General features: G+C 42.5%; 1 pseudogene; it reads right to left on the reverse strand.

Moving 5' to 3' along the window:
• Positions 1-21,427, reverse strand: part of LOC112258516 — a 34,261-nt pseudogene extending 12,834 nt beyond the window's left edge.
• Positions 21,428-21,601: the final 174 nt, after the last annotated feature.

Genomic DNA, 21,601 nt, shown 5'->3' on the forward strand with positions numbered 1-21,601 from the left:
AATGTTTTCTAGTTGCGCCATGATGAGGTAATATTCTGTAGTTCGTGATTGGCTCAGTGTTCTGTCACTCATGGGGACACTACATCACTGCAATATCTAAAGGAAGAGCCTGAAAATTCAAGCCCCTTGAGTGCTGCCATAGAGTTACATTAGAAGTGCCCACCCAAGAAGGCTGAGGGTCATTGGCAACAGTTAAAATTACTCAAATCACAGTATATATAGTCTTTTTTTAAATGTAACCTTTATTTAACTAACCAAGTCAGTTAAGAACAAATTCTTATTTACAATGACTGCCTACACCAGCCAAACCCGGACGACGCTGAGCCAATTGTGTGCCAATAAGTTTTGAATGGTCATCCAACTCGGAATTGCAAGTTGGGAACTTGGGGCTCTTTCTACAGCTCCGACCTGAAGATCACTGACGTCATCATGATTCAACCTTGTTTTTTATTCAGAGTTCCCAGTTGTCTTGAAAGCACCATAAATCCAGAGAATGCCAGACTTTGATGACAAAATTTGCCCAAGAAGGACCACAGCTCCACCTTCCTGTTCAAGTGAGCACAGCACAACAAGGTGAGTCCAAAAATGTATTGTATGTTGCTGCATAAATGATGTAATATGCCAGGGAGATAAATATACTGTAGCTAAGAAAGTAATACTAAGTGCACGTTGTGTAGTAAGCTGTTAGTAGCTCATGTGCCTCACCCTGATAATTTGGTGCCTTTTCCCCTTCTTAATTCCGCCTTCTGATCTGACTTGGTGGTGCACATGTAGCCTATTGCCTGTTTTAGAGAAATGTAATCATTGAATATTATAAGAACTTTCATTGTCTGCTTATATGCCCCATTTATTTATCCTATGGTTCTGACTGTGTACATGGAGAATACTGTAAGAACGGCCCATGTTCTGAATTCTGTCACTATACATTTCAAAAGTGCTGAACAAAAAGTTATATTGACTATGTCCAACCTATTTTGCTCATTAATGTCTTAATCAAAATGACGGATGGCCTCCTCTCCTCTCGTTGTCCCCTTATGCCGGTGAGTCTTTTATTTAAAGCCCCATATACTGCCCACCACTGCGACCTGTACTCTCTCGTTGGCTGGCCCTCACTTCATAATCGTTGCCACACCCACTGGCTCCAGGTCATCTACAAGACCATGCTAGGTAATGTCCCCCCTTATCTCAGCTCACTGGTCACCATAGCAGCACCCACCTGTAGCACGCGCTCCAGAAGGTATATCTCTCTGGTCACCCCCAAAACTAATTCTTCCTTTGGCCGCCTCTCCTTCCAGTTCTCTGCTGCCAATGACTGGAATGAACTACAATAATCTCTGAAACTGGAAACACTTATCTCCCTCACTAGCTTTACGCACCAGCTGTCAGAGCAGCTCACAGATTACTGCACCTATACATAGCCTTTCTATAATTTAGGCCAAACTACCTCTTTCCCTACTGTATTTATTTATTTTGCTCCTTTGCACCCCATTATTTCTATCTCTACTTTGCACATTCTTCCATTGCAAATCAACCATTCCAGTGTTTTACTTGCTATATTGTATTTACTTCGCCACCATGGTGTCACGTTCTTACCTTAGTTCTTTCATTATGTCTTTGTTTTGGTATGGTCAGGGCGTGAGTTGGGTGGGTTGTCTATGTTCCTTTTTCTATAATTTGGGATTTTTATGTTGGCCTGGTAGGGTTCTCAATCAGAGGCAGCTGTTTATCATTGTCCCTGATTGAGAACCATATTTAGGTAGCCTGGTTTCACTTTTGAGTTGTGGGTGATTATTTCCTGTTTAGTGTTTTGTCATTCACCTTACGGGACTGTTCTTTTGTTGTTTATTGTTTTTGTTCAGTGTTCATTTTGCTTCATTAAATTATGGACACCTACCACGCTGCGCATTGGTCTGACATTTCTTACTCCTTGTCAGAGGACGAAAACGAACGTTACACATGGCCTTTTTTGCCTTTACCTCCCTTATCTCACCTCACTTGCTCACATTGTATATAGACTTTTTTCTACTGTATTATTGACTGTATGTTTGTTTTACTCCATGTGTAACTCTGTCGTTGCATGTGTCGAACTGCTTTGCTTTATCTTGGCCAGGTCACAATTGTAAATGAGAACTTGTTCTCAACTTGCCTACCTGGTTAATTAAATAAAGGTGAAATGTAAAATGTAAATCTCTAAATTACAATTAAGTAATTAATTACATTTTGTTGTCCCAGGGTATTGTACAAGCAGCCTGCATTTTTAAAATGTTATGTTAAAGTCATATTGAGATCATAACATGGCTCTGGTCAGTACAACACAGTCAGGCCTAGAACTTTGTTCTGTTTCTCTAGATGTACTGATGTGGTGCCAGTGACCCCATGGTTGACACCCATCGTCTGGGAAGGCACCTTTGACGCTGTGCTAATCGACAACATCTACAAGCCCATGAACCTCACCGTAGCAACCACTGTGTTTGCCGTTGGAAAGTGAGCACAACTTTTTACATATATTCAAAAGGGAAGTTGAGCCATCAATACTTTTTCAACAATGCAACTATAAGGACATAAGTACCTGATGGCAGGTAATTAAATATCATGATGTTATCCTGATTTATGCCTTGAAACTGTCACGTTCCTTATAAGGATCGGACCAAGGCTCAGCATTGTATGCGTACATTCTTATTTATTTAAAGAATTACCACTGAACAAAATAACAAACCGTGACGCTATACAAACGAGTGCTGCCAGGCAACTACACATAGACAAGATGCCACCAAACACAAAGGGGAAATGGCTGCCTACATATGATCCCCAATCAGAGACAACGATAAACAGCTGTCTCTGATTGAGAACCATCTCAGGCCAACATAGAAATACAAAAACCCCTAGACCTACAACAACCCTAGACATACAAAAACCCTAGACAATACAAAAACTAGCGTACCCACCATAGTCACACCCTGACCTAACCAAAATATAAAGAAAACAGATATCTAAGGTCAGGGCGTGACAGAAAACGTTAATAATTGTACTACTTCATGTATTATACTATTAAAATAGTGACTTAAGCGACGTTGAGTGTGGTATGATCGTCGGTACTAAGCGCGCCGGTTACAGTATTTTAGAAATGGCCGGCCTTCTGACTTCACACGGACAACAGTGTCTCGGACAGGGGTACTCAACTCTTACCCAACGAGGTCCAGAGCCTGCTGGTTTGCTCTTCTACCTGATAATTAATTGCACACACCTGGTGTCACAGGTCTAAAATCAGTCCCTGACAAGAGGGGAAGAATGAAAATTGCAGTGGAACTGGCTACGAGGGAGTTGAGTTTGAAGGGTCTAGGGTTTACCAAGAATGGTGCGACAAAAACAAAACATCCAGTCAGCAGCAGTCCTGTTTACGAACACAGCTCGTTGATAAGAGGTTGAAGGAGAATGGCAAGAATTGTGCATGCTAACATGCGGGCCACAAACAGGCAAACAATGGTGCAGTATAAAAGTTGTGGGCAGAACGGCATCTTGAAATAACAAATCATTGGTCCATGTCACGGATGGGCTATTACAGCAGATGACAACACCAGGTTCTACTCCAATCAACTAAAATCAAGAAGAAGCCAGTACAGTGGGCACGCAATCACCAACACTGGACAATTGAGTAGTGGAAAACATTGATTGTTCCAAAATAATCCTGGTTCCTTTTGCGTCATGCTGATGGCAGTGTCAGGATTTGGCGTAGACAGCATGAGCGTTTGGCCGCACCCTGCCTAGTGTCAATGGTAAAGGCTGCTGTCGGTGGTGTAATAGTGTGGGGAATGATTTCCTGGCCCTGATACCGACTGAACAATGTTTCCATGTCCAAAGATTTTCGGCTGTTCTGCAGGCAAAGGGGGGTCCAACCCCTCCAACATCCAAATTAGATGTGTGTAATAAACTGGCCGCTGAGTGTATTTTGCATGATAACTACAATGAGGGGGAAAAAACTCTAAATGTCCAAAAATATAACACAATATGATAGGCAAGTCAGTTAAGAACAAATTCTTATTTACAATGACGGCCTACACCGGCCAAACCCGGACGACGCTGGGACAATTGTGCGCCGCCCTATTGGACTCCTAATCATGGCCGGTTCTGATACATCCTAATTTAGGTTTAACATTTCACCCGTTTCCTTTTCTGAGCGTTCTGTAATATAGCTTATACTCCATGTAGTCCTCGGACATTGATTACTTCAGTTTTACACACTCTTCATGACCATCTTTATTTATTTTTCTTGAAATAAATATAATTGACCACTTTCCATATGTTTGTGTTCTGTCACTACTTCTTATTTAGCCAAGGTCCAAGGTGATTTTTACGCTTAATTGGGATTCTCATAAAAATGTTAAATAGTGAGTCCCTCTGGTGGACAGTTATAGTACATGAAATACTGAGAAATTAAATTAAATTTATTCCATAGACTAAAAAAAAAAAAAAAACTTGTGAACTTATCATCTGGCAACCACAGCACGGTATCAGCAGAAGGGAAAGGCCAGAGAACACATACTTGGAACAGCTAAGGACCAACACCAGACTGGAGGAGGAGATTGTATCTGCAATGGAGGGCGGACAGCTCTGGAGGACACACCTTTCATCCCATCGACCAAAGATGACCAAATCCATATGGTGAGTACTGATATATATATATATATACACACACACACACACACACACACACACACATATATATATACACACAGCTCAAAAAAAGAAAGGGAACACTAAAATAACACATCCTAGATCTGAATTAAAGAAATATTCTTATTAAATACTTTTTTCTTTTCTTTACATAGTTGAATGTGCTGACAAAAAAATCTAACAAATTATCAATGGAAATCAAATTTATCAACCCATGGAGGTCTGGGTTTGGAGTCACACTCAAAATTAAAGTGGAAAACCACACTACAGGCTGATCCAACTTCGATGTAATGTCCTTAAAACAAGTCAAAATGAGGCTCAGTAGTGTGTGTGGCCTCCACGTGCCTGTATGACCTCCCTACAACGCCTGGGCATGCTCCTGATGAGGTGGTGGATGGTCTCGAGGGATCTCCTCCCAGACCTGGACTAAAGCATCCACCAACTCCTGGACAGTCTGTGGTGCAATGGAGCGAGACATGATGTCCCAGATGTACTCAATTGGATTCAGGTCTGGGGAACGGGCGGGCCAGTCCATAGCATCAATGCCTTCCTCGTGCAGGAACTGCTGACACACTCCAGCCACATGAGGTCTAGCATTGTCTTGCATTAGGTGGAACCCAGGGCCCAACCGCACCAGCATATGGTCTCACAAGGGGTCTGAGGATCTCATCTCGGTACCTAAGGGCAGTCAGGCTACCTCTGGCGAGCACATGGAGGGCTGTGTGGCCCCCTCATGGAGTCTGTTTCTGACCGTTTGAGCAGACACATGCACATTTGTGGCCTGCTAGAGGTCATTTTGCAGGGCTCTGGCAGTGTTCCTCCTACTCCTCCTTGCAAAAGGCGGAGGCAGCGGTCCTGCTGCTGGGTTGTTGCCCTCCTATGGCCTCCTCCACGTCTCCTGATGTACTGGCCTGTCTCCTGGTAGCGCTCCATGCTCTGGACACTACGCTGACAGACACAGCAAACCTTCTTGCCACAGCTCGCATTGAATCAAATCAAATTTTATTTGTCACATACACATGGTTAGCAGATGTTAATGCGAGTGTAGCGAAATGCTTGTGCTTCTAGTTCCAACAATGCAGTAATAACCAACGAGTAATCTAGCTAACAATTCCAAAACTACTACCTTATACACACAAGTGTAAAGGGATAAAGAATATGTACATAAAGATATGTGAATGAGTGATGGTACAGAGCGGCATAGGCAAGATGCAGTAGATGGTATCGAGTACAGTATATACATATGTATACATATGAGATGAGTATGTAAACAAAGTGGCATAGTTTAAAGTGGCTAGTGATACATGTATTACATAAAGATGCAGTAGATGATAGAGTACAGTATATACATATGAGATAAATAATGTAGGGTATGTAAACATATTTAGTAGCATTGTTTAAAGTGGCTAGTGATATATTTTACATCAATTCCCATCCATTCCCATTATTAAAGTGGCTGGAGTTGAGTCAGTGTTGGCAGCAGCCACTCAATGTTAGTGGTGGCTGTTTAAAACCTCTTAGGGAGGCTGCGAATTTTCGCAGCTTTTTGTTAAAAATCGCGCAACATTTCAGCTCCCTGCTACTCATGCCAGGAATATAGTATATGCATATGAATAGTATGTGTGGATAGAAAACACTCAGACGTTTCTAAAACTTGTTAAATCACGGCTGTGACTATAACAGAACGTGCGTTTCATCGAAAAGTGCAGGAAAATCTGATCACTGAAAATGGGAAAATATATCCATGCGCCACTTCAACCCATTGTTAAAAGTGACCAACATTAAATGGGGCCGAGGTTGCAATACCTACAGCTTCCACACGATGTCAACAGTCTTGTCATTTGTCTCGGATTTGTTTCTTGGTCAAACCGAAACAAGGCAGCCGATTTATTCCGGTCTCCAACAGGATGTTTTGGTTGAGACATATCCGGACATGATTTCAAGACGTGAAGCTAAAGAATATACATCGCCCCATAATCATTTTGATAGATTATTAACGTTTACTAATACCTAAAGTTGCATTACAAAAGTATTTCGAAGTGTTTTGTGAAAGTTTATCGTCAACTTTTTAATTTTTAAAAATGACGTTGCGTTATCAAACTCAGTTTTTCCTTGATTACACAGTCTTCATAGATCGATATCTAGGCTATATATGGACCGATTTAATAAAAAAAAAAAAGACCCAAATAAATGTTTATGGGACATCTAGGAGTGCCAAGAAAGAAGCTCGTCAAAAGGTAATGAATGTTTTATATTTTATTTCTGCGTTTTGGGTAGCGCCGTCTACCGCAAAATCTGTCGTGGTAGGTGACGTTGCAGTATTTTGGGGGTACATGCTATCAGATAATAGCTTCTCATGCTTTCGCCGAAAAGCATTTTACAAATCTGACTTGGTGGATAGATTCACAACGAGTGTAGCTTTAATTCACTACCTTGAATGTGTATTTTAATGAAAGTTTAATGAAATTATGAGTTTTATCAAAAACTATAGGTGGCGCTCTGAAATCCGCTGAGTGTTGTTCCTGCATGGGAACAGCATTCTGCGTCATCCTTAAGAAGTTTTAATTAACAGTCTGATGGACTTGAGATAGAAGCTGTTTTTCAGTCTCTCGGTCCCAGCTTTGATGCACCTGTACTGACCTCGCCTTCTGGATGATAGCGGGGTGAACAGGCAGTGGCCCGGGTGGTTGTTGTCCTTGATGATCTTTATGGCCTTCCTGTGACATCGGGTGGTGTAGGTGTCCTGGAGGGCAGGTAGTGTGCCCCGGTGATGCGTTGTGCAGACCTCACTACCCTCTGGAGAGCCTTACGGTTGTGGGCAGAGCAGTTGCCGTACCAGGCGGTGATACAGCCCGACAGGATGCTCTCGATTGTGCATCTGTAGAAGTTTGTGAGTGCTTTTGGTGACAAGCCGAATTTCTTCAGCCTCCTGAGGTTGAAGAGGCACTGCTGCGCCTTCTTCACGATGCTGTCTGTGTAGGTGGACCAATTCAGTTTGTCTGTGATGTGTACGCTGAGGAACTTAAAACTTACTACCCTCTCCACTACTGTTCCATCGATGTGGATAGGGGGGTGTTCCCTCTGCTGTTTCCTGAAGTCCACAATCATCTCCTTAGTTTTGTTGACGTTGAGTGTGAGGTTATTTTCCTGACACCACACTCCGAGGGCCCTCACCTCCTCCCTGTAGGCTGTCTCGTCGTTGTTGGCCATCAAGCCTACCAGTGTTGTGTCGTCCTCAAACTTGATGATTGAGTTGGAGGCGTGGCCACGCAGTCGTGGGTGAACAGGGAGTACAGGAGAGGGCTCAGAACCCACCCTTGTGGGGCCCCTTTGTTGAGGATCAGCGGGGTGGAGATGTTGTTGCCTACCCTCACCACCTGGGGGCGGCCCGTCAGGAAGTCCAGTACCCAGTTGCACAGGGCGGGGTCGAGACCCAGGGTCTCGAGCTTGATGACGAGTTTGGAGCGTACTATGGTGTTAAATGCTGAGCTGTAGTCGATGAACAGCATTCTCACATAGGTATTCCTCTTGTCCAGATGGGTTAGGGCAGTGTGCAGTGTGGTTGAGATTGCATCATCTGTGGACCTATTTGGGCGGTAAGCAAATTGGAGTGGGTCTAGGTGGAGGTGATATGGTCCTTGACTAGTCTCTCAAAGCACTTCATGATGACGGAAGTGAGTGCTACGGGCGGTAGTCGTTTAGCTCAGTTACCTTAGCTTTCTTGGGAACAGGAACAATGGTGGCCCTCTTGAAGCATGTGGGAACAGCAGACTAGGATAGGGATCGATTGAATATGTCCGTAAACACACCAGCCAGCTGGTCTGCGCATGCTCTGAGGGCGCGGCTGGGGATGCCGTCTGGGCCTGCAGCCTTGCGAGGGTTAACACGTTTAAATGTTGATGTGCCATCCTAGATGAGCTGCACTACCTGAGCCACTTGTGTGGGTTGTAGACTCCGTCTCATGCTACCACTAGAGTGAAAGCACCGCCAGCATTCAAAAGTGACCAAAACATCAGCCAGGAAGCATAGGAACTGAAGTGGTCTGTGGTCACCACCTGCAGAACCACTCCTTTATTGGGGTGTCTTGCTAATTGCCTATAATTTCCACTTGTTGTCTATTCCATTTGCACAATAGCATGTGAAATGTATTGTCAGTGTTGCTTCCTAAGTGGACAGTTTGATTTCACAGAAGTGTGATTGACTTGGAGTTACATTGTGTTGTTTAAGTGTTCCCTTTATTTTTTGTATATACAGTTCATTCAGGAAAGTATTCAGACCCTTTGGCTTTTCCCACATTTTGTTACGTTACAGCCTTATTCTAAAATGTATTACATGTTTTTTCCCCTCATCAACCTACACACAATACCCCATAATGAGAATGCAAAAACAGGTTAAGAAATGTTTGCTAATTTATTAAAAATAAAAAACTGAATTATCACATTTACAAAAGTATTCAGACCCTTTAGTCAGTACTTTGTTGAAGCACCTTTGGCAGCGATTACAGCCTTACTTGAGTGTTCTTGGGTATGAAGCTATACAAGCTTGGCACACCTGTATTTGTGAGTTTCTTCCATTATTTTCAGCAGATCCCCTCAAGATCTGTCAGGTTGGATGGGAGCGTTGCTGCACAGCTATTTTCAGGTCTCTCCAGAGATGTTCGATCAGGTCAAGTCCGGGCTCTGTCTGGGCCACTCAAGGACATTGAGGCTTGTCCCGAAACCCACTCCTGCATTGTCATGTCTGTGTGCTTAGGGTCGTTATCCTGTTGGAAGGAGAACCTTCGCCCCAGTCTGAGATCCTGAGCGCTATGGAGCAGGCTTTCATCAAGGATCTCGCTGTACTTTTCTCCATTCATCCTTCCCCTTGATCCTGGCTGGTCTCCAAGCCCCTGCCACTGTAAAACATCACCACAGCATGATGCTGCTACCACCATGCATCACCGTAAGGATGGTGCCAGGTTTTCTCCAGACGTGACGCTTGGCATTCAGGCTAAAGAGTTCAATCTTGGTTTCATCAGACCAAAGAATCTTGTTTCTCATGGTCTGAGAGTCCTTTAGGTGGCTTTTGGAAACCTCCAAGCAGGCCGTCATGTGCATTTAACTGAGGAGAGGCTTCAGTCTGGCCACTCTACCATAAAGGCCTGATTGGTGGAGTTCTGCAGAGATTGTTGTCCTTCTGGAAGGTTTTCCCATCTCCACAGAGGAACGCTGGAGCTCTGTCAGAGTGTTCATCATGTTCTTGGTCACCTGCCTGACCAAGGCCCTTCTTCACCGATTGCTCAGTTTGCCCGAGCGGCCAGCTCTGGAATGAGTCTTGGTGGTTAAAAAAAATTCTTCCTTTTAAGAATGATGGAGGGCATTTTGTTCTTGGTGACCTTCAATGCTGCAGAAATTTATTGGTACCCTTCCCCAAGATCTTTGCCTAAACACAATCCTCTCTCAGAGCTCTACAGACAATTGCTTCAACCTCATGGCTTGGTTTTTGCTCTGACATGCACTGTCAACTTTTGGACCTTTATATAGACAGGTGTGTGCCTTTCCAAATCAAGTCCATTCAATTGAATTTACAACAGGTGGACTCTAGTCAACTTATAGAAACATAAAGGACGATCAATGGAAACAGGATGCACCGGAGCTCAATTTCGAGTCTCATAGCAAAGGGTCTGAATACTTATGTAAAGAAGTTCTTGAAGTTTTTACTTAAAAATATTTGCAAAAATGTCTAAATTATTTTTCGCTTAGTCTTTATGGGATATTGTGTGTAGATTGATGAGGGGGAAAATGATTTAATCCATTGTAGAATAAGGCTGTAACGTAACAATATGTGGAAATGGTGAAGTGAGTCTGAGTCTGCGTCTCTCACATGGATATGGTTCTGTGCCATTCACTTTGAACAGGACTGTGTTTATAGCGTGAGTAGTCTCGAGTAAATGTGCTTGTTTCGATATCAAAGCAAGTGCTGCATATAGCCACCTGTGTACATTTGTTCATGTTCTTTGCTAGTTATTGAGTTATTAGCACAGTTATAGCTAATGTCTAGTCAAGAATGGGGAAGTGGTTGCTTCCTACAAGAGCGCAGAATGTGTTTTTTCATGCCATTCAGTCAAGAGCTTTTTTATGTCTTAAAGGGGAAGTGTTGTATTTTGAGACGGTCTTGAATAAGATAAGTAGCAAAGAGGCGAAGGGTAGCATAATTGGTATGTTTCTCTCTAATAATTGTATAGGAATAATAATTCATTTTATTTTGTAAAGAGGTTTCTTGCAACAAACACCACAACATTTTCGGTCACCTTGTCTGAAGGACAAGTGGATAGACGTCAAACCCTGCAAGTTTTTTTCAAAAGTCTCATGGAATATAGGCCTATATTGAAAACTCACACTGGCTGCTACAGGCAGAACATCTATTCCCATGTTAAAATGGTGTGGGATGCACTCTGGTAGGCCTACGAGATGGCCTACAGGGAGGAGGTGAGGGCCCTCGGAGTGTGGTGTCAGGAAAATAACCTCACACTCAACGTCAACAAAACTAAGGAGATGATTGTGGACTTCAGGAAACAGCAGAGGGAACACCACCCTATCCACATCGATGGAACAGTAGTGGAGAGGGTAGTAAGTTTTAAGTTCCTCGGCGTACACATCACAGACAAACTGAATTGGTCCACCCACACAGACAGCATCGTGAAGAAGGCGCAGCAGCGCCTCTTCAACCTCAGGAGGCTGAAGACATTCGGCTTGTCACCAAAAGCACACAAACTTCTACAGATGCACAATCGAGAGCATCACCGCCTGGTACGGCAACTGCTCCGCCCACAACTGTAAGGCTCTCCAGAGGGTAGTGAGGTCCGCACAACGCATCACCGGGGGCAAACTACCTGCCCTCCAGGACACCTACACCACCCGATGTCACAGGAAGGCCATAAAGATCATCAAGGACAACAACCACCCGAGCCACTGCCTGTTCACCCCGCTATCATCCAGAAGGCGAGGTCAGTACAGGTGCATCAAAGCTGGGACCGAGAGACTGAAAAACAGCTTCGATCTCAAGGTCATCAGACTGTTAAACAGCCACCACTAACATTGAGTGGCTGCTGTCAACACACTGACTCAACTCCAGCCACTTTAATAACGGGAATTGATGTAAAATATATCACTAGCCACTTTAAACAATGCTACCTAATATAATGTTACATACCCTACATTATTCATCTCATATGTCTACATATATACTGTACTCTATATCATCTACTGCATCTTTATATAATACATGTATCACTAGCCACTTTAAACTATGCCACTTTGTTCACATACTCATCTCATATGTATATACTGTACTCGATACCATCTACTGCATCTTGCCTATGCCGCTCTGTACCATCACTCATTCATATATCTTTATGTACATATTCTTTATCCCTTTACACTTGTGTGTATAAGGTAGTAGTTTTGGAATTGTTAGTTAGATTACTTGTTGGTTATTACTGCATTGTTGGAACTAGAAGCACAAGCATTTTGCTACACTCGCATTAACATCTGCTAACCATGTGCATGTGACAAATAAAATTGGATTTGATTTGATTTTGACTTTATGATCAAAAAGCCACAGCAGACTAAACTCGCGCCGGAAGTTGTACAGAATTTTCACAATGTTTAAGTTTGCACTCAGCAGAACTGAAATTTGCTCAGTGATGAAAAACATTAGAGGGAACATTGGGTACACGCAATATGGCAAAATTACACCTAGCCTATCAGAAGGAAAAGTGGGGCAACGTCTAGATATGGTTGTGTCTGGACTGGACCATTGCCTTCATATGCAATATCATCCACAACAGTCCTGAAGAGCAGGTGAAGGTCTCAAGTTTTGGTAATGCAATATGGAGGATGCACTTCATTGTGTAAAAACATCCTGCCATTGTCAGGGCAAAAGGGAAAATCCTTCATTACAGTGAGCCCATAGAAATGTGGATGGGGAAGGGGATTCAAAATAGCCTGACCAAGCACATTGTATTAGGTTACATGTACTGCCCTGAAAGCAAACAGAATTGAAACCAGGTGTATATATACCATTGTCACACCCTGATCTGGTTCACCTATCTTTGTGCTTGTCTCCACCCCCACCAGGTGTCTCCCATCTTCCCCCATTATCCCATGAGTATTTATACCTGTGTTTTCTGTTTGTCGTTGCTAGTTTGTCTTGTCAAGTCCTGCCAGCGTGTTTTCCCGGTTTCCAGTCGCGCTAGTTTCTAGTCCTCCTGGTTTTGACCATTCTGCCTACCCTGAGCCTGCCTGCCGTTCTGTCCCTGATTGATGCTGCCATGTATTACTGACTGTTGTGCATACCCTGAGCCTGCCTGCTGTCCTGTACAAGTCGGAATCTGATCTGGTTACGAACCTCTGCCTGTCCTCGACCTGCCCGTTGCCTGTTCCCCGTGTTATAATAAATGATCTAAGAACTGAACCATCCACCTCCTGTGTCTGCATCTGGGTCATATCCTGTGTCGTGATTGCCATATTTGACCAAAACCAGAAAGCATTGTACTTTTAACCAGGTGAATGAAGAGAGGTGACGTAGGAAACCCGAAGTGTTCATTATTCCATATTGCTTATACAGGCAATAGGCATGGAATAATAATGTTGAGTGAGCTAGCCTAGCAGGCAGGAATTTCACTGCACCTTTTACACATGCTGTAAACTGTGTACAACACATACAATGTCATTGCATTTAATCTCCCAATTGGAAGTAAGAGAGGGTTGTGTCTGGACACAGCCATTGCCTTCATATTCAGTATCATCCACCACAGTCCTGAAGAGCAGGTGAAGAAAGGGCTCAAATTTTGGGGAATGGTATCGATTTGGGGTCACTCACAAGTTCTTCCAATGAAAACAAAGAGACACAGGACAAATCCTTTTTAAAAAGGCAATATGGGGGATGCACTTCATTGTGTAAAAACATCCTGCCAATGTCAGGGCAAAAGGGTAAATCCTTCATGACAATGAGCCCATAGAAAAGTGGATGGGGAAGGGTTTTCAGAATAGCCTGACCAATCACATTGTATTGGGTTACATGTACTGCCCTGAAAGCAAAAAAAAAGGAACTGAAACCATGTGTGTATCTGCCATATCTGATCAAAAGCAGACGTTTGTACTTTTAACCAGGTGAATGAAGAGAGATGACCTAGGCAACTGAAGAGCTCATCATTACATATTGCTTATACATGCAATAGGCATGTAATAATAATGTTGTGTGAGCTAGCCTAGCAAGTAAGAATTTCACTGCACCTTCTATACATGCTGTAAACTGTGTACAACAAATACAATTGGATTTAATTTAATCTACCAATGTATTCAACCTAATGTTAAAGCACATTAATACAGCAATTTAGGATATCTAACATCCATATCTTCTCTTGTCTAACACTGCTTACCTAATGTCCCCATACATGATTTCTAAGCATCCATCCTCTCTAACACTGTTATCCCCAAAACATAAGGTGACCAGACGTCCCCGTTAAAAACTGACTGGAAAGTGAAATAATATTTTACGTGGCAAGAAAGACGGGACAGCAGAGTCTAGCGGTTGACGTCTCAATCGCGTTGTGCTTGTTTTGTCCAGCAGAGGGAGCTGTTCACTATATCATCTTCATTCACTCTCCTTCTACTAACTACTTGCTCATGCTAGTTTTAGAGAAAACTGATGTGGAAAACTCAGCCAGAAGCTAGCAAGTGTCAAATGAATCCACAACATCACCACAAACCTATTTTCAAGCCAGGTAAGTTACAATCATTTGAGATACTAGCTAATGATATGATAATGTCACAATTTATTATATACATATGTATCAAGCATCAGAGAAATTCTGATCTAGTATCAGGTCTCTGTACTTATTTATAGTGATCTGGAAGACAAAACTGATCCTAAATCATCACTACTTCTCTGAGAAGCTTAATACGTACTGCACCAGTTCTTTCTTTTTCTTTCTTTCTTTCTTTCGTTGTTCAAGACAAAATGGTCATTATTTCGCAAAGAATGTTCACCCCACTAATATTTCAAATGTTCTGTGTTTTTCAGAACTACAGTGCACAGGCGTGGGAGCTCATCGGGAAAGAGACAAAACGTCATCTGCAAAAATTGGATATCCTTGCGGCACAGATGTACTGATCATCCAGACTCATTTCAGAAGCTATGCCCTTACCAGTTTATAAAGCATTATTACAATCATGTGGGACCCTGTCAGTCTATTTATTATATTTAAATCAATCATTTATAGTTTATGTGAATAATTTATTATTTATATTTTGTATTTCCCTTTTGTACCTGTGTTGAACTGAACTGTATTGCCGGTCTACTATAAAAACCAGTGACAAAATAATATTGAAATGTGAATTAAAACGTATTTTGTATAAATTGTCCAAATTTCGTTCTTGTCTGAAACCAATGAGAGTGGATTTATAATATCTTATATAACCATCAGAGGGGATGCACATTAAACTTGTTGCTGATCAGTCACATGATAATTTCTACTTTCAGTTTATGTATGCTTGTACTTTTGTTTCTTTATGTAACTTATTGTTAATATGTTTTTGTACTTTGTGAGGGTTGCTGTTCATGTTTTTCCTGTTCGTTTTATGTGTGGTAATCACACTGGGGCTGTGGGCTGAAGGGGGTGGGGAGATCTGGGTGAGGAGTAGAGGATAATTTGGGGGACCAGGAACTTGACATTGTGGGATGTTTATTTATAAAGTCTGTCCAATGTATTAAACACCTGCATGTCTTACTATGATTGGAGGAGAAATAAGAAAAAGACATGGAAAGACAAAATGGAAAAAGAGACAAAAACAAGCAATACTTTTAATGGATAATAGTTTAGTCCCCTGATTATTGTATGACATTAGACAAAGTGTGTATTAAAATAGGCCAATGTGGCAGCACACAGTCCTTTCATAAGACTTGGAATTCCTGGATAGAATAGAGTTATTGTAGATATATACTGTTTAGCCATTTGTATAATGGTATGAGGTTATTATTTAACATCTAGAATGGTGTGTATGTGTGTTTATATTGTATGGTATAATACACAAAGCCCCACCTGTTTCATGCCCCACCTATTTAGCAAAAAATATAGTTTTGTTTTTGTTGTCGTTTCCTGTTTTGCATGTCATTTTGGTATTAATACGTGTCACTTATCAGTTTGCAAACAATGTATGAAAAAAATCTTTGAGTTAATAAAGCTGCATACAAACATGGTCTCTTGAGTAAGGCAGCCCCAAAATGCAGGTGTTTCAGACAAGCTCAGTGCTTTCTGTGGTGGTGGGGCAGCCATCAGACAATGCTGAGCATAGGGGTTGGTAATATTCTCTAGTTGCGCCTTGATTGTCTCAGTGTTCTGTCACTCATGGGGACACTACGTCACTGCAAAATCTACATGGAGAGCTCGAAAATTCAAGAATATTTTGAAGATAAATACACAACACAGAGAATGAGAGGACAAAACAAAAGTAGAGTACTAATGTTCAAAAGCGAATTGTTAATTGGAGTTTGGTTTAGGTTCAACGTCTGTTCAGAATCTGTGGAATGTCACTCCTGAGCCACGTTGTCATTGGTCTGTACATTGAGTCGGGGACAAGAGACTTTATTTTGCCATTGGCCAAGTTGTACTGCAAGGACTCGTGATTGGTCAACCCCAGGCTCGGGAGGGGGGTTATAAAAGGCATCTTGTTCCTATGTTCGGTGGGGAAAAGCTGAGGACAGGGGAAACTGAACATACAACGCCAAGAATAACATATTGTTGATATGTCCTTTCTGAAAAAAACTAATTTTCTCCCCCTTGATTTGCTTTGGATTTTGTGTTATTGAAGAATAACATAAATTGCTAACAGGTGCTGCCATAGAGTTACATTAGAAGTGCCCATCCAAGAAGGCTCAAGGTCATTGGCCACAGATAAGATGACGTTAAATCACGTTATATTTACCGTAGCTTTGATTGGACTGATCAAGTCAACATCCAGCGTTCAAAATCTTAGCTCCCAAGCCAGACAAGCAGTCATCATCATGACTCACGTTGACAATCTACTGTCAAATCCTTTTCAAGCCTTGTCATAGGAAGAGATGCTGTAGATAAAAAGTCTAAGTGCTCATCTGCCATTAGACATGAACATTACACAACAAGTTGGAAATTGCAAATTCAACAAATCAAATCCAAATCAAATCAAATTTTATTTGTCACATACACATGGTTAGCAGATGTTAATGCGAGTGTAGCGAAATGCTTGTGCTTCTAGTTCCGACAATGCAGTAATAACGAACAAGTAATCTAACTAACAATTACAAAATGAGTGATGGTACAGAGCAGCATAGGCAAGATACAGTAGATGATATCGAGTACAGTATATACATATGAGATGAGTATGTAAACCAAGTGGCATAGTTAAAGTGGCTAGTGATACATGTATTACATTAGGATGCAGTCGATGATATAGAGTACAGTATCTACGTATGCATATGAGATGAATAATGTAGGGTAAGTAACATTATATAAGGTAGCATTGTTTAAAGTGGCTAGTGATATATTTACATCATTTCCCATCAATTCCCATTACTAAAGTGGCTGGAGTAGAGTCAGTGTCATTGACAGTGTGTTGGCAGTAGCCACTCAATGTTAGTGGTGGCTGTTTAACAGTCTGATGGCCTTGAGATAGAAGCTGTTTTTCAGTCTCTCGGTCCCAGCTTTGATGCACCTGTACTGACCTCGCCTTCTGGATGACAGCGGGGTGAACAGGCAGTGGCTCGGGTGGTTGATGTCCTTGATGATCTTTATGGCCTTCCTGTAGCATCGGGTGGTGTAGGTGTCCTGGAGGGCAGGTAGTTTGCCCCGGTGATGCGTTGTGCAGACCTCACTACCCTCTGGAGAGCCTTACGGTTGAGGGCGGTGCAGTTGCCATACCAGGCGGTGATACAGCCCGCCAGGATGCTCTCGATTGTGCATCTGTAGAAGTTTGTGAGTGCTTTTGGTGACAAGCCGAATTTCTTCAGCCTCCTGAGGTTGAAGAGGCGCTGCTGCGCCTTCCTCACGATGCTGTCTGTGTGAGTGGACCAATTCAGTTTGTCTGTGATGTGTATGCCGAGGAACTTAAAACTTGCTACCCTCTCCACTACTGTTCCATCGATGTGGATGGGGGTGTTCCCTCTGCTGTTTCCTGAAGTCCACAATCATCTCCTTAGTTTTGTTGACGTTGAGTGTGAGGTTATTTTCCTGACACCACACTCCGAGGGCCCTCACCTCCTCCCTGTAGGCCATCTCACAATGAGAGGTTTGTAAGGAATCAGTGGCTACTTTCAAATAACTAGCCTGCTACTCAGTAGACTTGTGTGTGGTCCATGTTTGGGTTTAAAAGTTACAGACTAACCTACCTGTTGATAATGGGTGTCTTCAAATTAATATTGAATGTTGATGTACACATTCTCTTGCAAGCACTGCACCCGAAAATGACCCCTCTAGGTATTTAAAAAAATTACATGGTTGGGCAAGTTGTCAATTGTGTCCAGATTGAAAAAATAGCCTACATTCCATGCTCGGACACAATAATCAATGGTTTGTCAGCCCACTCACCAAATCCCGAATAAGTTTCATCTTGTGCTTATCCTCTCTTGGGTAGGGGGCAGTATTTTGAATTTTGGATTAATGAGGTGCCCAACGTAATCTGCCTGTTACTCAGGCCCAGAAGCAGGAATATGCATATGCATGGTAGTATTGGATAGGATGGATGTTTTTGTCTACATGTCGTGACCGCCTTGGAGCCAGTGGATTACTGAACAAAACGAGCCAAGAAAACTGAGTTTTTGGGACATAGAGGGACTTTATCGAACAAAACAAACATTTATTGTGTAACATGACCTCTTGTGACTACAAACATGTGAAGATCAAAGGTAAGTCATTCATTTTATCGCCATTTCTGACTTTTGTCAATCCTTTACTTGGTTTTAAAATGTTTGTATGCTTTTGTAAGCAGAGGGCTGTCCTCAGATGGTATGCTGTCCTCAGATGGTAACATTTGATGAATGTTAATTTTGAGTATTTCATTATTTTGAATTTGGCGCTCTGTAATTTCACCGGATGTTGCCCAGTGGGACACCATCATCCCACCTGCGCATAAGTTATTTATGATTTTTAGAGGAGCGTCCTTCCATGTTCATCCAGTCATATATATGCAACATGGAACACTCCACCATGTCAAACTGGTTATCATGACAGTCGGCTTTTAGCATCTAAATCTTGGTGGGGCAAACTCCCCCAAAAATGTTTATGCATGTCAGCAAAAGGAATACAACATAACACTAAAGAGAACAATATTTGCACAATAACGATGACAAATGGTGCCCACAAACTGCTAGGGCCTACATAAAGCTGTCCCAACAGCAGAGCTTTCTTTTCAGCGCCATGGAGTGAATCCATGCCGCTGCTACACCTGGCAATCAGCGGAGCCTTGTCGGGAAAGAGTTCATTCAGTCTCATTTACTGCCTTAAAAAAACACAGCTAATATGGCTGACTTGTTTAAACAAATTAGATTTCTACTGATAATTGAGATGTACAAACTACGGAATAAGGGGACTATGAGTGGATAAGAGGCAATCCATAATTTTGATGAAGACATTCATGAGCGAGCTAGGAGGGACGTAGTCAATATAACTATTTGTTCAGCACTTTTGAAATGTACAGTGACAGAATTCAGAACATGGGCCATGCTTACAGTATTCTCCCTGTGCACCAAGTCAGAACAGTAGTATAAAAAAAGAGGGCATGTAAGGAGACATTGAAAGCTCTTACAATATTCAATGATTACATTTCTCTACAACAGGATAGAGACTACATATGCACCATCATGTCAGGTCAGAACAGGAAATGGACCAACTTATTAGGGTGAGGCATATGGGCTACTAACAGATTACTACACAACATACACTTGGTATTACTTTCTTAGCTAGCGTATACATATCACCCTGGCATATTACATAACTTATGGAGCAGCATGCAAAACATTTCTGGACTCACCTTGTTGTGCTACGCTCACTTGAACAGGGAGGCGCTGCGGTCCATCTTTTGGGCACATCTTGTCATCAAACTTTGTCATCAAAGTCGGGCATTCTCTGGATTTATGGTGCTTCCAAAACCACTGGGAACTCAAGAAAAAAACTGGTTGAATCATGACGTCAGTAATCTTCAGGTAGGAATTCTAGAGATCCCTACTTGGAAATCCGAGTTGGATGACAGTTCAGAATGTATTTTCCCTGTCGGAGCTCTTTTTATTCTACAGAATTCCTAGTTGTTTGAACTCACTGAAGTCTGAGATTTCCCAGTTCCTAGTTTCCAATTGTTTTGAACACGGCAAAAGTCATGCTGGTTTGACAGCAAGGCCAATGTATTCAACCTTTTCTGGCCCGTGGTGTTGAAAGTTTATCCTTTTAATCTTGGAAAGAGACCCTTAAACCCAGACCACACACACAAGTTCACTGAATAGCAGGCTAGTTATTTGAAATTAGCCACTGATTCCTTACAAACCTCTCATTGTTGAATTTGCAATTTCCAACTTGTTGTGTAATGTTCATGTCTAATGGCAGATGAGCACTTATACATTTTATCTACAGCATCTCTTCATATGACAAGGCTTGAAAAGGATTTGACAGTAGATTGTCAACGTGAGTCATGATGATGACTGTTTGTCTAGCTTGCGAGCTAAGATTTTGAAAGCTACATGTTGACATTATCAGTCCAGTCAATGCTTTTGCAGATATATCTTAATTTAACGTCATTTAGCTGTGGCCAATGACCTTGAGCCTTCTTGGATGGGCAATTCTAATGTAACTCTATGGCAGCACCTGTTAGCAATTTATGTTTTTCTTCAATAACAGAAACTCCAAAGCAAATCAGGGGGAGAAAATTGGTTTATTGTGAGACGACAAATCAATATGTTACGCTGGGAGGTAGATGTTCAGATGTTCAGTCCCCCCTGTCCTCAGCTTTTCCCCACCGAATATAGGAACAGGATACCTTTTATAACCCCCCTCCCCAGCCTGAGGTTGACCAATCAGAAGTCCTTGCAGTACAATGTGGCCAATGGCCACATCCTGCCCCTGACGCAATGTACAGACCTATGACAATATGGCACATGTAGCACATGAAAGCACACTGAGGTCTGGAGCTTAGAGCAAGCACAACCCCTCCTGGCTGAATCCCCACTTTAGCCCGGCACGTTCGAGGCGCTGGCACAGGATGCACTGGGCTGTGCAGGCGCACTGGAGACACCTTGCGCAGAGCAGGCGCAGGATATCCTGGTCCGAGGAGGCGCACTGGAGACCAGGAGCGCTGAGCCGACACCACCCTTCCTGGCTGGATACCCCTCTTTGCTGGGCAGGTACGGAGAGCATGTACTGCACGCGCCGAGCTGTGACTGTGCACTGAAGGCACTGTGCGTAACACCGTAAAACATGGCACTTGAACCGTGACTAACTTCGCTCACCCTGCTCGTCAACCCGTGTGCTTCCCCAATGTTTATTTTTTATTTTTTTTAATTTTTTTTTTTTGGGGGGGTTGCCTCTGGTGCTCCCGTCTCTGCCGTAACTCCTGATCTCTCTATCTGCCGCCGCCTGTTTCCATGGCAGGCTTTTGACGCCTGCCATGATCTCCTCCCACATCCACGATGACCTAAATTCACTTCTCTCCCGTGCCCAGGATCCCTTCTCCGCCTGGCCATGCTTCTTGGTCATTTTGTGGTGGGTAGTTCTGTCACGACTCTCGTCGGAATGAGGATCGGACCAAAGCGCAGCATGGTAAGTGGTCATATTTTATTTCTCAAAAAAGACTCGAACAAAGTGAAAAAACAAAACAGTTCTGTCAGGTGCAGACACTGAACAGAAACTAACTACCCAAAAACACAGGTG

The sequence above is a fragment of the Oncorhynchus tshawytscha genome, linkage group LG09, assembly GCF_018296145.1.
Source record: "Oncorhynchus tshawytscha isolate Ot180627B linkage group LG09, Otsh_v2.0, whole genome shotgun sequence".
NCBI classification, from domain to species: Eukaryota; Metazoa; Chordata; class Actinopteri; order Salmoniformes; family Salmonidae; genus Oncorhynchus; species Oncorhynchus tshawytscha.